Here is a 20,662-nt window from a genome sequence, read left to right as displayed (position 1 = left end):
GGGTTGCTGGTCGCCGCCTCTCACAAGCCGGTTGCCAGTTGCACTTCCATATTGGTGCTGCAGCTGTTGGCTCCAGAGTGGGGTCCTGTCTGTCCACGCCGCCTGAAGAAGTGCTGTTCCCCCAGGGGTCGGACGGCGCACCAAGCGAAGACCCCAGGGGGGTCCTCGTCACATATAATGTCTTATATGTCAGGTTATGTTAGTTTATTTGTGTTACTAATTTATTTTAAATTGCGCGGGGGGCTGGCAGGCTGAATTTGGGGAATGGGTGGATGACAAGCTTGTGGGGATTGATACGGGCAGTAGCTCCAGCGTGTGTTGTGTGCTGTGTAACTGAAGCGTGCAGTGATTTAAACCTGACTGCTGTGTGCTTAATGCTAGTCCAGTCCATCTAGCTCTTCATGGTGTGGGATGAGCTCTGTAGCCTGACTTGTAATTCTCCACCTGGCTGTCTCTTGCCTATCTGTGTCTTATAGCCACTGTATTCCTGTACCCTAATTTATTAACCATTTTAAGAATATTAATAAAGAATATTAATAAAGCATATATTTCATACTGTTTCATACGGACAGCTGTCCGTCCCGTGTGGGTTTATTCGATTCCTCTGACAGAAACCTTGCTGGTAAATTTCAGGTGGTGGCAGTATTTCTCTTCCTGGTTTACAAGGTCAATTACACCAGCAAACACTTCTGTACTCTTAAATGGGATATATTTTGGTGTAATGTGACTGTCAATTGTCAACTGTAAGTTGACCAAAGTGATATAATGTGCCTACTTAAAACCATCATTAAACCTGTTCATGGATAATTTTGGCCGATTGCAGCAGGCTCTGTGCAGGGGTTGGAACAGAGAGGGGTAAATCTGAGGTTGCTGAAGTGTGGGTGCAGAGTTGGGGGTGGGGTGGGGGGCATCAGTGTTAGGGTGTGATCTACACTGACAGTCCCTGCCTGTGTCTGCAGGCAAGGCTACGATACCAAAAACACCCCAGCTGCCACACTGACAACTGGAAATGGTAGGAGCAACATCGCGGTAATGAGTGTGTGTGTGTGTGTGTGTGTGTGTGTGTGTGTGTGTGTGTGTGTGTTCCTTAAGGCAGGCAGGACAAGACTCGACACCAGTAGAGGGTTTGGTTGTCTGGGGAAGGTTACAACCGTTCTTCATGAACATGTTTGATATCTCTAAAGTTTACAGAGTTTTAACTGTGATTCAGATATACAGACCGTTTCGAGACCTACGTCACGTCCTCTCACTGACCACACAGCATGGCAGCAGAATGCACCCTCGGCTTACATCCTGCAAGCAGTCAACATCCTGTCAACCAAGCAAAAGACCTGAAGCAAAATTGGAGAGGTAAGGCATGTTTGCACAAGTTGACATAAGCTGTTTCTAAACAATCAACATGCTTGCATGCTTTGAGAGAGATGATAGCTTACTTGTAAGCTATTTGTAAGCTATCATGTGCAATAACATCTGAGATTTCAATGGAGAAGGACAAGCAGAGGGACTACCATCCACATTGACTGCAGAGGAATGGGTAGCAGATCCTTCTTGCCCTGGTCTCATTATGTGTGTTTCACATGTGTTTTCAACACAACTTATAAGCCCTGTGTTCATATGAATGCTTTACAGTTGAAGATGATTCTGTTCCTCCAGTGGAAGAGGCGACAGATGGAACAGAGGAAGAGAGAGCAGATGAGATGATCCCAAAGACAGAGTATGACAGCCTTAAGCACATGTATGACTGTATTAACATAACAAATAAATGATGCGCAATGATATATTTGTGGTGTTCCTTATTATGCCTACAGTACTACCTATGTACTACAAAGGTGATGTAATGGTCACAACAGAATTCTTACCTCTTGCACTGCTTGCAGAGCCAGTTTGGCAGCTTTGTAGTGGCTGTTGCATCGGACACAGACAATCATCTTACCATAGTCTGTCTTTTCACAATGCATGCAGGCTTTCAGTGTTGCCAAAGCAGGGTCATGGTTTCTGGTGAGCAGTTCAGGTAACACATTTGAGATGAAGAAATCTTTCGCCTTCGGCATGGCCTCTTGCAACAAGTCTTCATCTCTGTATATGCGCTGAACTATGGTTGACATCACATGTGGTACACTTTATTTCAAGTGCCCCTTTCCCACAGCAGGTGCATATGACAATTCCGTCTGGTGATGACCCCAAGTGTGGCTCACCTGGTCGCAGCGCAGGGCCACAGTGTCTCACCTGGAGGTCTTGTTCCATTTTGCACATTTCTTTGATGTAGGTTTGTCCTGCAATGTCCTTCATGTTGTTACCCACACTACAGATGGGACAGTTAACTCTTTTTCAGTGTAGTGCATGATCTTCATCAGGGTTGTCTATGTTGTCTTCTCAGTAGTTTTGACCATGCAGTGCAATACGGTGCCCGTTATTCTGCCAGCTCTATGTGTGTGCCAGTCCTTGGACTTCGACTGCTGCTTTGTTGTCATTTCTGGCCTCTCACATTGATCAGGTCTCAGTCGTATATCTTCACACCTTGAAGTAAGGTCTTTGGGTGGGAGGTGGTAGTGTTGCATCAAAGACTCTGATGAAAGAACAATATAAGCTTAATTTCTTACCACATCAACAAATATCAATTGAACAGGTCAGAATTTTATTGTAACTCCATAATGCATTTCCCAAATTGGGATCAATAAAGTAGCAGTTGGGATCAATAAAGTAACAGTCTAAGCCTATGTCTAATATTACTGCGTGCCTCTGGCTCTGACACTGCACTCCCTAACTTTGCTACTGCCTGAAGCTGCCCTAGCCTTTTGGGCTTGTGGAAGAGGATCTCTTTCAGTTGAGCTGGCTTGACCTCTCTCCACGACATCTTCCATGCGCAGGCCCCTGATGTACAGGACTCCTTCTCTGTTATCCCCCGTCTGACATTTAGCTCTATTTTGATGAGCAATGCTACTGCATGGCTGCAACATGACCCTAGCCTGCAATACCACACAGCCCTTGTCAAAAACACGCCTTTACTCTGACCGATAAGCTTAACGTTAACTAGTTAGCTAAGTTAACTTACTTACCCCACCATGCATGTGCAATGCACCATAAAGATTAAGTGCCTGGTTGTATGTATGTGTTGTGAATGGTTGTATGTTGTATGAATTTTGCATGTTGCCCTGCAATCGACTGGCGACCGGCTCAGGGTGTACTCCGCCTTTTGCCCAATGACAGCTGGGATAGGCTCCACCCCCCCCCCCCCCCCCCCCCCGCAACCCCGAAAGGGATAGTCGGGTATAGACAATGGATGGATGGATGGAGTTATTATTCCCGATCTCTGGGACACAGCAACTCCAGGTAAGACTGTACTGCCGCTATCTTGTTTTACTGCTGCCAAGTTGCGTGCACACATTGACTGATGCCACATTGTTTACCAGTAAAATGGTCTATAGAGATGGATGGATAGATGATCGTTTCAGCCATCATTACAACTCATCATCATCATCATCATCATCATCACCACCACCATTATCTCGATACTGTCCTCATCCTCATCACTTTCATTACATTGATCTTATCTGTATCAATATCATCACCTCTATCACATCATAAGAAGTATAATAATAATAATACTTAATAATAATACATGGTAAATGGGCTACATTTATATAGCACTTTTGTAGTCTGACAACCACTCAAAGTGCTTTTTGCAGTGGAGTAAACTTTGTCACCCCTGGTATACCATAGCACAAGGGAGCGGTGGAAGAGGAGCAGTGGTTGATACTGATGGACAGTTGTCTGTGTGGAAGATTTGACCTTAGTCAGGAGTGGGGTAGCAGGTGGTGAATATGAGGAGAGGAGAAGGGTGTTGATGATTTTGCAAGGGATGTGTCTGTGCTGTGCTGCGAGCAGAAACTGGATTGATGTGGTTCAAACAGGTTGTTGGTGAGGAGGTGGGCATTGAGATGGGAGGTGACAACACATTCCTTTTTTTTTTTTTGACAGAAGGGTGACATTGGAGATTGGCTGGAAATTACTCTTGATATCAGGGTTGAATGAAGCTTTTTTGAAGATAGTGATGACAGAAGCTTTGAGGGACTGAACCACAGCTAAAGGAGGAGTTACTGATTTCGATAAAGAGTCAGTGGGAGACAGCCCTTAACAAAATTGGAATGTAATGGCATCCAGAACACAGGTGGAGGTTCGCATTCTTACCATAAACCAGGTGGCACAGTGGACCAGTGCCTCACAGCTAGAAGGTCCTAGGTTCGATTCCCACCTGAGGCGCTGTGGGCGCCAGGGGCGTGTCCTCCACCATGCCTTCGGCGCCTGCTGCTCGAGGAAAAAGGGGCCTTTCTGTGTGGAGTTTGCATGTTCTCCCTGTGTTCACCTGAGGTATCCTCCATAAAATACCCCCACTAAAAACATGCAAGAAGATCACCACCTGACCAATGGTGACAAAAGGAACTGGGTCCCCGGTTGCCACTGTCGACTGGCAGCCCACCGCTCCTGGTCTGCCTCGGAGGAAGGACTTACCAGGATGGGTTAAATGTGGAGAAAGAATTTCACTGAAGCATGGCATGTGCAGTTCTCCCTCTGTAACTATGCATGTTGTGCTGTGATCAATAAAGGATTCTTCTTCTTCTTCTCCTTTATCTTCTTCTTCTTCTTCTTCTTCTTCTTCTAAACTTATACAGCTCCACTAGGGACAGGAGAGAACTGAGAGAAGGGTGGAATGATAAAGCGGGTGGGGGGTTTGCTTTAGATGGTGTCCGTTTTTGTTGACTGTGAAGAATTTGGAGGTGTTATCACTGGGTTTGAGAAGTTAGTTTACCGTGGAAAAGAGTGTCTTGAGATTGAGCCAGAATGTACAAGGTGTGAGTAGTAGGAGAACTGAGCTGTGATGAGAGCATCTTTGTATTGTTGACAGTAGTCTGTGTTGGTTTGGAGATGCACTGTTTTCTAATTGTCATCATAAACATCATCATCATCATCATCATCATCATAAACATCATCACAGTACAGCATGGACTGTGTGTGTCGTACAAACACACACACAGGCATTTTTACAAGCCTACAAGCCAAAGTTAATGTATATGCTAATACAAACATGCACCAGAATGCACAAAGTTTGTTTCCTCAATTTTAACTGAATGGATTCACTATCTAGACACACACACACACACACACACACACACACACACACACACACACACACACACACACACACACACACACACACACACACACACACACACACACAAACCCCACTACACAGGACTATATCAACTGGAGCTTGTCTGTGCTTAATCTAATATTTTATGATGCTCCCATCCATTAAAGTAACCCAGGCTGCCATCAATCTTTGCACTTTATCAACAAGCAGTCTCAGATTCTTAAAGTGACACTCAATTAATTTCTAGCAGGATTACACAGGTTCCTACCTCACCACTCACAAAATGTCCTGTGTGCACAGTTTATGAGGGACTGCAATAAAAGTGGAAGGTATTGTATATCTTTTACACAACACAACACAGAGATGCACATATTTCCTCGAGCTCAGGATCTGTGCATCGTCTGTCGACATAAATACGCAAATCCACTCATGACAATGTTATAAACTTGCATGGCAAGGTATGAAGCAGGCAAAATGGAAACAAGCAGGGGGGAAAGACATAGTTCAGGTATTATCAATAACCCCTTGTTGCGTCTTGGAAATACACACATACTATATAGGTCCACACTTGTTCAGAAGAATTCCCTTTTTTTTGCATTAAGTTGTGCTTGTCTTCAACATATTTGCCTTCACACCAGGACACGAGGAAGGGGAAACATCGGAGAACAGAGGGGGAAAAACTATGTGATGGATTGGCGTGGAATTTACAATAGATATTCATGCTCCTTAGAGGTAGAGTGGTCGTCTGCCAATCAGGAGGTCGGTGATTCGATCCCCGGCTTCAGCAGTCCATTCCCGAAGTATCCTTCGGCAAGATACTGAACCCCAAAACTGCTACATCGGTGTGTGAATTCATATGAACATCACTTTAGATAAAAGCATCTGCCAAATGAATGTAATGGTAATTGAAATGACTTTAGTAATCCCATCAGTTTTCCTATAGTGTCATCATGAAGTTGACATTTGTGTTTCAGAGAGAAATATCTCAACAACTAGTTGATGGATTGATATTTTGGGCTTACAATAGACTTTCAAGGTCCCAAGATGACATGCCATGATATATCACAGGGGGGTTAAATCTAGTGCAGCTGTACTTTGCTGTAGATACTTTTTAATACATTTTGCCTCTCATCCAAGGGGCTTCTTCAGTTCAAACTGACTGGTCAGATGTCCATAGTATTTATCCACTGTGGGCTCATTATCATGATCACTGATACCACCTGGTTTGTTAGCACTCCTGTTGGAGTCATTGGAGTCACCTGAAGCCAAGTGTAAACAATAATCATTGAAGTTATCATTTGAGACCAAATGTGCATGGTTGTTAAATCTCAAAGGAAGGGGTGAAAGGGGAGCTTTGTAGGTGGGGAATAAGTGGTATAGACCTGTCTCCTCTGTCTCTTATCTTTCAATTGCAGGTAAACTGCTGAGTCTTGACCTGAGGAGTTGGCCATCCTGTGTTGAGCCATGCATGTGTTTAATGGTTGTTCAGTTCGGATGGAAGTGCGCATGCGTCGACCGTGCATGCAGCCTGTTGCAATCGCTCCTGTCTGTTTTCTTAGCTTTATACATTTTTTTGCTCTATTCTTTATTATTACTACTTGTATTTTTATGTCCGTCATCCTGAAGCTGTGCCCTCTCCAAACATGTTGGCGGAGAGAGTTCTGGTCTGTTTTCTCGCTTTGGAAATGCTACTCTCACTGGGACACAGCACCGATGTGCAGCGACCTCATGGCCGCATTGTTTACTGATCGCACTGAGGCTGGCTGGCTTGCCGTCCAGAACATCAGAGATCCCCACTGAAATCTGGAGGAAAACACACAGAGGATTGTTATGGCCCTGGCCGTATTGCTTCCGCTGGGTTTATTTGTTGTGGAGATAAAGTTTGTTTTTTCACTCTTTTATGTTGCGTCCCTGCTCCCCTAGACTGGGGTGTAACAAGGATGCAGGGGAGGACAGAGGACAGAAACAGTGGAGGAAAAGAGCTGGGTCAAGACAACAGAGTTTTATGGAGAAGAGGAGATATCTCTCATCATGGGCAATTTGAGGTCGCTGGCAAATAAGGCGGATGAGCTAGCAGCACTTGCCAGGAGTCAGAGGGAGTACTGTGAGTGCAGTCTGATGTGTTTTTCGGAGACATGGTTGCACCAGGACATACCCGACGACAACGTCTCCATCTTTTTTTTTTTTTTTAAACAATTTCCCCTGGGGATCAATAAAGTATGTCTGATTTTGATTCGGATCTGTTTCCCTGACACACAAGTCTGTACTTTCCTCACTGTGGTGGAATGCATACACTAGATGTTTTTCTTATGTTTGTATTTGCAGTCTTTTAGGTGGATCTGTCTGATGGATTTACACAAAATTTAGTGCAGACATTAATGGTTATGACATTAGCAATCCTCTCACCTTTGTTCCAGCACCACCAGCAGGTCTGTTTTTTCACTGATCAAATATTGCAACATCTACTTAACTTGTAAAAAAAAAAAAAAATGGTATAGATATACATGATGTCCACTAGCTGTGCCATGAGGTTGAATCTTTTTTGAAATATTTTGATAAGGATGGATTGACATTTGACATTCATGGTTCCCAGAGTATGATATTTTTTTACTTTGGTTTTGACCAAATATTGGCAAAACTGATAACACCTCCATCAGCCTCAGCTGCTCATTGTGTTTAGGACGAATTGACAAGTGTTAATGCATGTTAATCAACACGGTATGTTGTTAAATATGATAAAAACACCTGCTAAACATCAACACACTACTATCTTTGTAAGCATGTTAGCATGCTGATGTGAGGCTATAGCTCAGGGTAAGGGTTAGGGTATCATTTTTATATAGATAGATTATAGATTATTATATATTAATATTTGAGTATATGTTTGCCAGTAAAGTAGAGAAGTGGCAACTTTATGTAATTCAGGAACAGTGTCCCCATTGCATTGATTGACCAGATATGGGCAGAGATATGGTATCAGACCTCTTGCCTTTTAGCTGTTCACAGTTAAATCAAATTAATGAGGCAGCTTTTGGTTTTTGTGACCCCCAGCTGCTGGAGTACCTTGCCAGATTATTCTATTAGTATGAGATGTGTTGCCACATTAACATTGCTTGAAATTAGACTTCAAACATTCCTGTTCTCTGTTCTGTGGCTTTTAATTAGTTTCCTCTTATGTTGTGTATTTGATTGTTCAAGTTATTTATTTCTATGGTGTCTATACACATGCGTGTTTTACATGTGTGCTGTGTTTTTATATACTGTATATAATCATATTTTTATTTATGTCACACTGAATCTCTCCTGGAATGAAATACACAATAAATATAAAGTTTGCTTTGCTTTCTTAGCCTGTAACCAAGCCTTCAGCATTATCACACAACATCTGTCATCACATCAGCAAACATCACTGCAGTTAAGCAGTATTATTGGGAGCCATTTGGGGTAAGGGCTCTTTTTCTTTTTCTTTCTTTCTTTCTTTCTTTCTTTCTTTCTTTCTTTCTTTCTTTCTTTCTTTCTTTCTTTCTTTTAAATTTAAGCAGAAGGTTCAACATTTTAAAAATATGAAATAGAAGGTTCAGTGGCCTGCCCTTCCTAATAATATTTTTCTGGTCTGTTGTGGGATTTTCCTGGAAGAGCATGCCAGCAGATGGCCTTTGATATTGTGGGAGTCGAAGGGCTCAGTGTGTGTTCATTTCAGCTTCATCTTTAGTGGAGCTTTGGTCAGTTGTCTCTTGTTTACCAGGCTGCTGCTCTCTGATTCTTAATCCACACTGTGCAGTTGCAGGGGATTATTTTATTTATTGCCATTGGTTACCATATATCTTGTATTCCATGTAAATCTGATTATCAGATAAACAACCTAATAATATATTCCATACATATTGCCACAAGGGTCTGCAAGATGTCTGTGTGCAGTCCAGCATTTACGACAGTGAAATCCTTGTGCCAATATTCCAAAGGATATGAGCTTTGCACTCAAAACAAAATTTGACACTGTTCATTACAAATCTCTTTTGAAAGATGAAGTTTTAATGTGGAAAAGTTCAGTAAAAGGAGGGGAATTAAAAGTTGAAAAATACAAATTGAATTCTCAAAAAAATCCTGTTTTTAATTTCTTCTGAAATTGTACGGCAGACAGATACAGAAACTTAAGAAATAAAAATAATTTTCAAATCAACAAATTTAAATTTTGTTCTAACATACCATTTTATCTCTATAGCAACATTAAACATCTACTAAGTTTGATTGCTCTAACTGAAGAGCAACATGATAAGACAATCTGTGACTGTAACTGTAAATAAAACCAGGCAAAATTAGGAATTCTGTTTCCTTCTCTGTAGCCAACAGTTATTGCTGGTCTCAGCTCTCTGTACTAACTGGCTCAAAGAGCATTCAAGAGCTCACAGAGTCCCAGGGCATTGAAAGAGTTACAAATTATGACTACAAACCACCTTGTTTGTGAGTAGAGTTACATCTCCAGCCACCTACTGCAGGGACATCAGACAAAGATAAATTTTACGGCATTTCATGTACTCTAGCAACCCGATAACTTGAAACTTTGGGTAACTGTGAAAACCCCTGCTGCTAGTCAGCAGTGTCTGTGTGCTTGATTGTCAATTTTGGGATGGTTTGCCTAATCAAAGCCTCATTCTCATTGTCCTCTCTCTCTCTCTCTCTCTCTCTCTCTCTCTCAATTTTTGTCACATAAGGTTAATTTCACCATTTATTTTTCAGGATTACCCTACTGTTTAGAAAATTCCGTTATATTTCAATATTTAGATTTACAGTGGATTAAACACATGCAGTTTGAATTGTCCTTATTGTAAAATAAATAATTGAAATCTGTCGATTTTATCGTGAAACTGACAGAAACCATGACCTTAAAACAGCACCATAAATGATAAATAACACAGGTGAGACTGATTAGTTGCACTAAGACATATTTGCTCATCATAACTTTCATGCAGTGAGGAAAAAGAATGGAAACAGTAGTGTTTCTGGGGGAAAAAATATATATATTGAAGAGAACAATATGCCTTCATCCATGGGTACAATGTTGCATCCAGTAATGATGGGAATTCCGGCTTTTTTAAGAGAGCCAGTTCTTATGGCTCAGCTCTCTTAAAAGAGTTCCCTTTCAGCTCCCAAGTGGCTCCTGAGATTTTTTGTTGCTTAAATTAATTTGTTACCTAAAATAATGTAAAATTGTGTCTAAAATTCTTAGATCAATTTTCATTGCATTTCCTGCAATCACTCATTTTCTCAACTTTTCCATGTTGTGTCTCTGTCACGGCTTTGTGTGTGTGTGTGTGTGTGTGTGTGTGTGTGTGTGTGTGTGTGTGTGGGTGTGGGTGTGTGTGTGTGTGTGTGTGTGTGTGTGTGTGTGGGTGTGTGTGTGTGCGTGTGCGTGTGCGTGTGCGTGTGTGTGTGCTGTGTCTGTAACCCCCAGTGCGGACACACAGAAGTCAACGCGCATCATGTAAATAACAAACAAAAAAAAACAAAAACAAAGAGAGGAGCTGGCTCCGATCGTTCACTTCAAAGAGCCAGTTATTAAACCATGAACATGATTTAATAAATCGTACACGAGTCAATAAAACGTGTGCACATTTTTTTACTAAATTGTGCACGTGATTTGGTTAAACGAGCTCTCGTTTTCCTTAATCGAGTGCTTGCTTTAGTTAATTGTAAACTTTCGGTTTCGGTGCTTCCCACACCAGACACACAGCAGATCAGATCCATTCACTTTTCACTATCTACTCGCTGGACCAACACTGAAACAAATGAGAGGTTTTGGCTCTGGTAAGTTAATATTGTGCTTGTACCAGTTGACTGGCAAGTGTTTACCTCTCGCTTACATGTGATTTTATTAGACAGTAACAGTTGACCGTTTCTGTCTAACCCCTCGATGCAGGGCCACTGCCACTGATCAAGCCAACAGCTAGCCTCCTCAAGGACAGGCGCATAAGCGAGGATGTAATTGGCAAACTGGAACATGAAAAGGTCGGGGGGGATTCAAAAGAGTGATGTAAGACATGTAGGTATTGATTTATTAAACATAACATTTCAAAAAATATAGCCTACTTTTTTTCTGAGCCATGCACCATGTTCAGTGTTTCTGTTCTGACTGATTTACAGTTTCAACAATAAACAGTGTGTTGTTTTTAGAAATGTATTGTGTGTGATGCTCTCTACTCAAATATTAGTGGACGCACAATGTCTCGCAAAGTAAGATACAATTCAACTGCCTGGTGTGAACAATTCAATCTGTAATCCTCTCTCATACATGACAATTGCGCAAAAATTAAATACATTGGGACCACATGGAATGGAGCTGAGGAATGTGCAGTTTTCTTTATAGTCAGCGAAGTCATTTTCATTCAGAAGAATGAGGTAATCGTCAGCCTCCCACAGATTTGATGCCACATACATGACATCAGGTATGCCAGACGGAACACCTGGATTTGTGGAGTGTTGAATGCAATGTGCATTCCAGACACCCTTGATGCTGTTTAACGCTTCCTAAAACACACACAAACAGCAAAGTGTAATAGATGTGATAATTCCAAGAATAGAACAAATAGCCAAATTGAACTGAACAAAATATGTGTTGCGTATAGGTCTTTAAGCTGCACTGTGTTGAGAGTACTTATCCAACATTTTTACGCATCGTAAAAGAGAGAGATAGTGGCATAAATGTATCAATCTGTTTCAAATAGTGTACATTGCCCATAAAACACAGCTGGATCAACGCTTTGTCCAGGTAGTCACCCGCGAACATACCCTCATCCTTGAGCTCGCCAAACTTCTGGATGTCAATTCCTTCTCTTCTCACCATGCCCCTCCAGCTCTCTATTCTCTGATTCACACTACTCCTCCCTGTCAAAAAGCTTGACTGGTCCGCTCTTCTATCTCTGTCATTTTGCCAAAGGTACACTTGCATGTCCTGAAGGACAACATTCTCCATCCACGTCTGTTCGCATGAGTGTCGGGTAGCCCCCCACCCACTTCGTAATAGCCTCCAATCACATGCGGGTCACTAGTAGTGCGGGCAGCTCTAAGCAATATAACTTTAAGGCTTACAGCCATTAATGCCAATCCCATATGGGCTCAATTTATCATAAAAATCGATGTGCCATATGAAGTTTGGTCCACGAGAGTAGTATAGCCTCTTTCTGAGGCATCGCCGCCGCCGATATCGGGTACCCACTGGGTTGAGTTCACTCAGGATGATTCGCACATCCTCTTTCCTGACACGCAAACCATTATTATGCATTTCTTGTGCATCCAGTGATATCCATGAAATCTCCCTGGGCCTTGGAGTTGGTCCAAAATAAAATCAATGTTGAGACCTAAATCATCATTATTACGATGGCGGAGACCATTTGCTCTAAGCATTCTTTTTAAAGTTCTGAGACTGATCACTATACCATGTTGGGTGGCTAGAGTTGCCAGCATTTCTTTTTTTTTTTTTATGCTTTATTTTTCAAGGTTTTTTGTACAGAACATGGACAGCATCAGTGTGATGAAAACAAGTAGTTATGAATAGACAAAAGGATACAAATCCTAACCAAGAAGTGTCCTTATTGACACAAAGAAACATCATAAAAGAAAGAAAACAAACAAAAAATATATGCACCTGAACATATGTTTGCACATGCTCACTTACACCCATGTGACCACATAATCATAAACATATACAATTGCACACATACACATGGGTATATTCATAGGAACAAAACATAAAAGAACCATGGGGTTACGAGTAGGTCGTCACAAATTAGAACAATATGGTCATTTTTCTTTGTAAGCGAGATATATAAAACATTAAGACAGGTTATCACTTCTTCTTGAAATATAGGTGCTCCATTTTTCCCAGAGGGCATCACCTTTATCCCTTTGTAGTCTAAGACCAAAAGTCAGTAGTTCCATTGTTTGGATATCTTTAATTATCCCAGCATTTCTTTTTGCGCCATGCTTAACTATTGGTAAACTCTTAGGAGATCCATGTTTAAAGGCTACCCTATCTTAATGCCTTTATGGCTGGTAGGGACACATTACAGCATGATTGAATATAAGGTGTTCACGTTTATTAAATTTGGACAAAGGGCAAGTAAATCATGCTAAATATGAAAAGTATGAAAATACAGAAAATATGTAACATTAAAAAAAAGAATATATGAGCACAGAAAGATGCACAAGATATTGGCATGGATGTAATGTAGAATGCAAATGTTTAAATAAATAACACAGCAGTGCAAACAGTAGGTTTTTTGATGTTGTGATATGAAACACCATCAACAAAGTGCTATGTTAAGTCATGCTGGAGCTCAGCAGTCGGACAGCTGTTGGAATGAAGGATCTGTGGTGGCATTCTTTCTAACATATTGGATGCAGCAGTCTGTTGCTGAAGGAGCTGCTTAAGGCCCCCGCCATCTCGTACAGGGGGTGAGAGGAGTTGTCCATGACTGATGTCAGCTTGGCTAACATCCTCCTCTTAACCCATTTTCTCAGTGGTGTCCAGAGGGTGGTCCAGGACAGAGCCACCTCTCCTAACTAGTTTGTTCAGGCTTTTTGTATGCCTCTTGGAGCTCTCACAACCTCAGCAGACCACTGCACAGAACACTCATTTCCCTGTGATACATATCCAGTGAGAGCTTCTGTGTCAGTGTTATGTCTAAAGTCTGACATGTAGAGGGTGAAGGCAAAAAGAAAGAGCACTCTACCCTGTGGAGCCTCTGTGCTGCAATCTAGTTCCAATTCCGTCCAGCTTCCCCCTGAACAGCGATGGTTGAATTGTGTTGAAAACACTGGAGAAGTCAAAAAATGTGACCCATAGAGTGATCCCAGTGTTCTCCAGGTGTGAAAAAGCTCTGTGCAGCGGTAGATGACTGCGTCTTCCACACCAATCCCTGGTCAATATACAAATTGTTGGGCGTGGTTCAGTTTAATCCTTTCCATGGTCTTCATCAGGTGGAAAGTTAAGGTTACCAGCCTGAAGTGGTTGGGCTCTCTGAGTGGCACAGTGTTTGGGACAGGAACCACACAGGAGGTTTTCCACAGGGCTGGAACGCTCTCCAGACAGAGGCTTAGGTTGAAGATGTGCAGAATGATGCCACAGAGCTGATCTGCACAGTCCCTGAGCAGCCTGGAGCTGATGACATCAGGGCCCGTTGCTGGTGAAGCTTGGAACATTCCCTATAGTAGCCTCCTGACTCTCAAAGTCTACAAAGTAGACAAAGGGAGTGTTATGGATAAGGATTCGAACTGGAGCTTCACAAACCACCAGGAAACAGGAGTTCTTAATTAATTCAATGTAGATTTATTTTCTTTAACATAATGAAGACGATGGTGATTGCCATGGTTCTAAATAAAGAAACAGGTTATAGTAAATGGTGAAACAACAGGAATTCAGCCTTTCAAATAATGTCAAACTCATAAAACACATTGAAGAAATAAGTTAAAGAATGCAAATTATCATTCATCTTGATATACTTTCTTAACTTAACATATCTTGATAACAAAAAGGGGGAAGAAAGGCTACTTATATTGAAAGTAGATCAAAAGACACATGGCAAACACTCAAACATCTCAAAGCTCAGTGCAAGCTCAAGTGTTTGGAAACAAAGGGAGGAAGTCCATCTCCAGACCTCTATTTATATGTGCAGGGAGGAAGTACAAAGCCTGAACTACCTGCAGCACCTCTTGTGGAGTGGAGGCAAGGTAGGCTAACAGTTCTCCATTGGGACAGGAGGGATGCAGACCTACTTTGTCACAGGGAGGACAGGGAACACGTTTTTGCTGCTTGTAGGATGCACCAACTCCCACTTTTCCTGCAGATGAAATGGGAGCTTCTTTACTAGTGGGTTGATGCTTCTGGCTATGCCAAGGAGAGAGAGAGGCCAGGCAAACCTCCTTCAGCTTTGGCTGACTGAAGTTCCAGACATAGATCACTGCCCTTTGCTAGTGTAGAATAATATTGGTTTGTTATTTTTGGAAAGGTCACTTAGGCTGAAGTTTCCATCTCCTCACTTGTTGTCAGGTCTAAGACACTGGTTGCAGTCAGAAAAGAAAGTTTCCAGGAACTGTAGCTCTGAGGTTTGACATTAAATTGATGTTAGCCTGCACCCACAAGCTCTTTATGTTTGAGCGGCCATTATTGGAATTTGGAGATAGGGTATGGGAGTAGGACGACAGCTGTCATTTTGAGGTGTGAAATACTGTACAGAAGTAGCGTGGTCACTCCTGAACCTAACTTTCCATTACTCATGAACATATTCATCTTTGTGGCTGTGAGACTGCTGCAAGGTTAGATGAGGTAATTGGGAGGCAGTATTGGTCTGGTCTGTAAAGAAAGGTTAGGCCTCAGGTTTGAGATGTGAAGATGAAATGCTACACGTGACAGCATTGTCATTATCATCCGCTATCTTGCACTGTTATCTTGGCTGCAAAAAAAGCCATGGTTTCACTGTGCTGCCCCTGGTATATGTGCTGCATAGAAGTTGACAGTCAGGTAAACACCTTCCGAACATTAAGAATCTGAAGACAGTTGTGCCCTTGTCCACAGGTTTATTGACATTGCAAGGAAAGGTGAAACTAAACCATACAAAAGCATAATCAACACTACGCTTGCTTTTAATATGTACAGATTAAGAATTCCTTTATTTGTCACATTACACACAACATGCATAGTTGAGGAGGGAAACTGTACACACCATGCAATTGTGAAATTCTTTCCCGCTTTTTGACCCATCCATGGTCAGTCCTTCCTCCACGGCAGACCAGGAGCGGTGGGCTGACAGTCGACCAGCGCCCGGGGACCCAACTCGCATTTGTCACCATTGGTCAGGTGGTGATCTTCTTGCATGTTTTTAGTTGGGGTATTTTTATGGAGGATACCCCAGGTGAACACGGGGAGAACATGCAAACTCACAGAAAGGCCCCTTATTTTTCCTCGAGCAGCAGGCACCAAGGGCATGGTGGAGGACACGCCCCCTGCGCCCACAGCGGGATTTGAACCGGGGACCTTCTAGCTGTGAGGCGAAAGTGTTACCACCGATATACACAATATAAATATACCTCTTCAATCTTCAAGCTCAAAGTGACTTAACGTGCTTGATATGGATCTTAGTCCTGAGCCTTGCACGGCCCTGTTTGCCTTAGTTTGAGAATCTAAGGTTAGATTCTCACTTGCTGGTTCTGGGAATGTTTTCAGTAAAACCTGGCATGCCCTTTCTTTCTCTCTCTGTCTTTGTGTTTTATTTTCTGGGTGGGAAGGGATAATGGGTAATTATGGTTCATTCATAGAAGCCGTTCTGGCTTAGGTTAAGTTTGTTGTCCTTTTGAACATACATTGTCTAAGACAAACTTTCTGCTACCTCTCAACAAGATTATCTGGATATATTGTATGTACAGTATCAAGTATCGCTGTATGTGAACGAAAAATCCAATAAAAAGATTTAAAAAAAAAAAAGACTTAAGTTTGAAGCTATTAAATTATTTTACAATTCACTTATTTTATTATTTATTTTGCAAAGTCTCATATAATGTTTTTTGTATAATCTGAGTTATAGTCCTTTATTTAAGTAACATCTCCTTTTAAATTCACAGAGAAGTACTAGAATCACCAGAAAGACAAACACACAAACAGACACAAACAGTGGCATTCACAGTCCAAACCCTTTTTTATGGCCACCTACGCCAGATTTGGAAACAAACAATGATTTCCTCCAGTTGTTTACATGAATGAACTATCATGCTGCAGATGTTGCCTGTCTCTAATCCAATTCATGAAACCATGGAAGCAATAAATGGAAATTATATTAACAATGCAAGGGAAAGAGAGGTTAAGACCTGCAAATGCCCTGCATTCACCTTACCAATCAGTTCACCTCAAATTCTCGGTGAGAGCATTAAATTTCATTTGAAACAAACAGGGAGACTTAGACAGAAAGAAAGATAGGGATGGAAAATGTATCAGTGTACCATGTAAAGGATATAGTGGATTGAGAAAGGTCAGAGATCAATCTGTGGTTGAGTAGATCAACTATATCATCTCCTCTGGCACAATGTTTTTGGACTTGTGACCAGTGTGGATGACTGTCACATGACAGCCAGCCCAAAAAACCCACTGGTGGTGTGTGCGTGTGTGGGTGTGTGATCGCTGCTGTTTTTCATATCCGCATGGCCGTTCAACGGTCCCTTAAGTGCTTGTCACGCTTGCATAGGCGCTTACTCAGGCAATCCCCAAGGGAAAGCGCTTGAAGACAAACAATGCACAGAAGAGCATGAAGAAGAGAGATGAGGAAAAAAACAAAACAAAACACACATGCTCAAAACAAAGTAGACCAAATGGAGGAGTAAAGTGATGTCATAAAAGATGCATCATCATTCCCTCTCCGCCCCTCCAACTCCATCCTGTTACTTTGCCTTGAGGTCTGCCAACCTGTCAGTCTCCTATGAATTCTGATGCCTGTCAGTTTGAAAAAAAGTTAAATGAAATAAGTGACACTGCTTAATATTCACACTGTGGCATAAATCTGTACGGCACTTTTATGAGCCTGTGTTGTGTTTCATTTCAATACTTTAATGGCATCAAGCACAGTTGTAGCAGATGCCAGTTATTTATAGCCTTACAGCAACCTCAGTTCTGATTCATTAGCCAGTGGATCATTTTCTCATACCTATAAATTAGCCATCTTATTTTTCACTGTGTCTAATTTCACAACAGCCAGCTGAATATGAGACTGAATATTGTAGTGAACATACTGTTTGCTCATGATTTCCCCTTTCTGTCAGTGTCCTGGACTCCACTACTATCGACCCCACTGAGAATCTATTTTTCAATGTCACTCATCTCTTGCATGCTTGAAAAGTAGCTCAAAAAATCTGGTGGCTGCTACCACTGAATCATCCCATCAATCATCCCTTCATCAGATCACTGAACACACACTGTGGCAAATTTATGAGTGGATACGTATTTAGCTTGCTGTGGAGAGACTAGGCTTGTTTGGAACTTTCTGAACATGGATCATATGGAGAGAGTGGTTTGAGAAATTTATTGTTTTGATAGGCTGCATTGCCAAGAAATTGGGTCCATTGCAAGCCAGGAATTAAGTCATTCTTAGGACAAGGCCACTTCATGGTCTTTCATAAATACAAATTTATTGGGACATTGCGGGAAAAATGTATGGCACTAATGTCAAAACTGGTGGTGCAGTAATAATAAGTGATAATTACATATTGTGAGGATGCATTTTTTTCTTTTAATTAACTCATTATTAATATAGTTATTTAGTAATAAAATAAAGTCTATAAATGGGCTAAGGGTGATCAAGATCATCTGAAGAAGTTTGAACAACCATGGAACTATGACCATTTGAGTTTGAGATGATGAGAGGAGCCAATAAAATTACTTAAAACACTTTTTACACTTTAAACATTGAATACACTAATGAAAATCTTCTCAAGGTGAGACTACTGGTCTCTCTTTGTCACTAGATACACACAGCAGCTGACAGAAAAGAGGAGGTCATATTATACAGAAAAATACTGGCTGTTTCTGGGTGAAAAAATGTTAATGTAACAACATGGAGCTCATCATGTTTGGGAAAGTCATTGAAAAACTCAAAGGGCAACCATTTCCTGCATACTGCCAGTGGAAAATTAGTATAATTAGCTTATAATTAGCCTGATCAGCTGCTGTCAGTAATCGATACAAACACGCATTATTAGACTATAAACCATTAATTAAACCAATAAATAACCTCTGTCAATGTCAGGCAACCTTATTATACTTCAGCAGTTAACCTGTTTCTGTGGTTAAACGTTAAATGTTAAAAACATACATACAGTATTTGAATTAGACGGAAGCTCACTGCACTCTATAAAACCCCTTTAAGAAATATGACATATTCCTTATGTGTCCACAAAAATACCTCACTCCAGAAACACAAGATAACAGGCTTCATGTGTCAGCAGCATTCTTGTCAATTCAGCATCAATACCATCCATAAAAATAAATCGTATTTCCGTACAAACTTAACAGAAGTTCGATTTTGTCGCCTCAACTCCCTACCAGCCTGTTAGTTAGCTTCACTATTTTAGTGGGAGATGAATTTAGCAAATAAGAGGCAAGCCATTTCAAAATTAAAATTGCTAACTGAAATATGTGCCAATTGGTGTATCAGACATTAATAGCGGAATTAAACAGCTACTCACAACACTGCTAATTCACCATGTAGCATCAGGGTGTGTATTTCATGACCACATCAATAATGAGTTTACTGTGTCGTTTTGGATTTTTTTTGCTTGGATGCCAATCAACAGTGTAAAAGTGAATATAAATGAATACTAAATACAGATAAGTGACGAGTTAGACCTCACAGCAACTTATAAAACCTCTGTATGTTTGTAGTTAGCTAACACTATGCAGCAGAATTCTTGTAAATTTTAAAACACATGTGTATTAATATTTACTCCATGTTGTGTTGTAGTTATCACATCAATTGCTAGCTAGCGGGATAGCTGTGGGAGAAATCTTGTGCTACTGCTGAACCAGCGTGATGACAGAGATACTATTTGAGGAACTTTTTTTTTTTTAATGACAACAGCCAATTAAAGACAGGACATGCCGAATTGGTCATGTAGTAGAAAGGGCATTATGGCCACACCTGGGGCATCCACAGCACCTGCTGTCTGGCTGTGGTATAATTCATGCCCTGCCATTCTAACTGGGTTGACAGTCGATTCTGAGAAGTGTTTTGGTGGAACATTCCTTTAAAAGAAAAAAAATTATATGTTGTCATGGTCTTCCTTCAAAGCAGTATTAATTTATCTTTTAGATCACTCATGGGCAAATGGATGGATGGTGACTTTGTGTCCACATGATGAAACTAAACTCTAATATTCAGTCTGCTCTTAGATGTGGTTTTGTCTCCACCCAATCTTGAGACAAGTATCTGGCTCGTTAGCTGCTAAATGCTCCACTATTTGACTAGTCTCTGTGTCTGTCTGCTGTTGGATGCTGAGAAGGTAGTGTGCAGTGTGTCTATCAGAGCTTTATCACCGAAAATAGCTGTCTGCTGCTACTGGAAACCAGGTTGATGAGGGCAGTGAGAGGGAATAAAAACAGTAAATGTTTTATGCTTTGTGTTCCCTTGAAGAATAAATGCATTTGTTTTCAGCTATTTTGTGTTCATCAGAGTGGTGTCTGGGGTTGTTTCAGGTTTCCCTGTGCACAGTCCATTGATCAGTCATATGACTGGTAGATCATTATAGATAGCAAATAAACAAACATTATCACCATCCTTTTCCACTCAAAATAATGATGCTCAAAATTGATAATATTGTTTAGTGTTGTGTTAGTGTGCATGCATCCTTTCTTCCTGCTCTGTTACAGAGCAGACACTTTCCTGCTTTGCTCTCCACTTTGCTTACATTCTGCCTCTGATATACTTGTATTTTTCTACCAATTTTTTGTAAATAATTATAAATCACTGAGACTTGAAT

Source organism: Chaetodon trifascialis, chromosome 5, assembly GCF_039877785.1.
Source record: "Chaetodon trifascialis isolate fChaTrf1 chromosome 5, fChaTrf1.hap1, whole genome shotgun sequence".
NCBI lineage: Eukaryota > Metazoa > Chordata > Actinopteri > Chaetodontiformes > Chaetodontidae > Chaetodon > Chaetodon trifascialis.
This window is presented reverse-complemented; position numbering follows the sequence as displayed.